Genomic DNA, 2,143 nt, shown 5'->3' with positions numbered 1-2,143 from the left:
TGCTAATGCAAAACCTATACTTGGACCAGGAGACAGTCGTCGGAACAGAGCAAGGAAATACTTCATGGTTCAAAATTGTGAAGGGTGTGTGTTAAGGATATGTCCTACCTCCATATCTTTTCATTCTATATGTGAAATAGATTATCCAGGATGCTGGGCTCTATAAGGAGAAGTGTGGCATCAAGATTGGAGTAGACTCATCAACAATCTGCTTCATGCATATGACACAACCCTGCTTTCTGAAACTGACGAGGATCTGAAGCACTTGCTGCAGAATTTCAAAGATTGCAGCCTTCAATATGGATTGAAGTTTAACATCAAGAAAAAGAAAAAAAAAAGAGATTCTCACCACTGGGCTAATTGGCAGCATCATGATGGATGATTAAGAGATTGAGATTGTTGGCAGCTTCACTTTGCTTGGCTCTACAGTCAACACTATTGGTACCAGCATCCGGGAAATTAAATTGAATTGCTCTGGGAAAGGCTGCTGTCAGAGACCTCTCCAAAGTACTGAAGAGCAATGATGTCAGTCTGGAGACTAAGGTGCACCTGATAGAGGCCATGGTCTTTGCAATTACTTGTTATGCTTCAGAGAGCTGGACAATGACTAGGGATGATAGGAAAAGAGTTGATGCCTTTGAGCTTTGGCATTGGAGAAGAATATTGAATATACTATGGACTGCTAGGAGAACAAAGATGTTTGTCCTTAGAGAGGGTGAAGCCAGGCTGCTCCTTGGAGGCAAGGATTCTGAAGCTCCATCTGACATACTTTGGACATGTTGTAAGGTGGTATCAGTCCTTGAAGAAGGATCTCATGCTTGGGAGGGTGGTGGGACAGCACAGGAAAGGAAGACCCTTGATGAGATGGATTGATTCAGTCATTACCCATGAGGATAGGTGTATCAGAAACAAGATTGACAAGGGATAGAACAGGGTTTAGTGCTGTTGTACATAAGGTCTCTATTTGTCACAGGTGATTCGACTGCATATAACAACAACAAGTTTAGAAATAATGATTCCAGAAATTGAATGACTGACCAGAGGGTAAAGTACATGATCATTAAAATTAATGTATGCTTTCTCAGTCATTTACATCTTCTTGTATAAAAAAACCAAAGCAAACAGTGAAGAAAAGAAACACTTATGAAGTAGGAATAATTGACTCTGACATCAAGAAGAGTTAGAATATACCATGGACTGCTTGGAGAACAAACAAGTTCATCCTAGAGATGGTGAAGCCAGGCTTCTCCTTAGAGGCAAGTATTCTGAAGCTTCATCTCACATACTTTGAACATGTTGCAAGGAAGGACCAGGCCTTGGAGAGGGACATTACGCTTAGGAGGGTGAAGGGACAGAACAGGAGAGGAAGACCCTCGATGAGATGGATTGATTCTGTCACTGGGGTACTGGGAATAGATGTATCAGAGACAGTAAGATGGGCAAGGAATAGAGCAAGGTTTTAGGGCTGTTGTATATAGGGTCGCTATGAATTGCAAGTGACTCAACAGCACATAACACCTCTTTAGAGAGATGAAGTTGCATGACAAAAATATAGTTTTCCACAAATTGACAGAGGTTAGGATATGGTGGCTTATATATCTCAACACTTTTTAGGGACAAAGTGAGAATATTTAGCAATGTTTTATCAACCTTGCTGTGGACAGTCTATGTTGGATCAATGAGAACTTGTAGCACTAAGTCTATGTCCTATGAACATTTTGTCAAATGGTTGGTCAATGTTAATGCTATCTAATTTCAACTTGTTTTGGAATTGATAAAGTTTCTTCCTAGGTGGATAATCACTATGAAACCCAAGAGATCAGTAAAAAATTAAATTCTAACACCATTCCATAAGTCTATCTAATAGTCTTTAATTCAGACCTCAATGTCTTCCATCTTTCTTCCATAGCTTGTACCAACCAACCAAGTACTCATCATTTTCCCCGGTTTTGTATATATGCTTATTTAAGACTTTCTAATTATCAGACACACTGCCTAAATCTTTGATCACTCAGAGAATCTACCTAGAAAGCTAATCTTTAGGGTTCATTCTTGAATTGGTCTCTATTGACAGAACAGTTCATTTTTGTCTTGCAAGTACAGTTTAAGCTAACACATCTGTGAACTAAGCTTGGCACTTTTT

The sequence above is a fragment of the Elephantulus edwardii genome, unplaced genomic scaffold, assembly GCF_000299155.1.
Source record: "Elephantulus edwardii isolate Elephantulus edwardi_28Jun2011 unplaced genomic scaffold, EleEdw1.0 scaffold00383, whole genome shotgun sequence".
Lineage (NCBI taxonomy): Eukaryota > Metazoa > Chordata > Mammalia > Macroscelidea > Macroscelididae > Elephantulus > Elephantulus edwardii.
The sequence above is the reverse complement of the archived record's forward strand: the minus strand, read 5'-3'. Positions refer to the sequence as shown.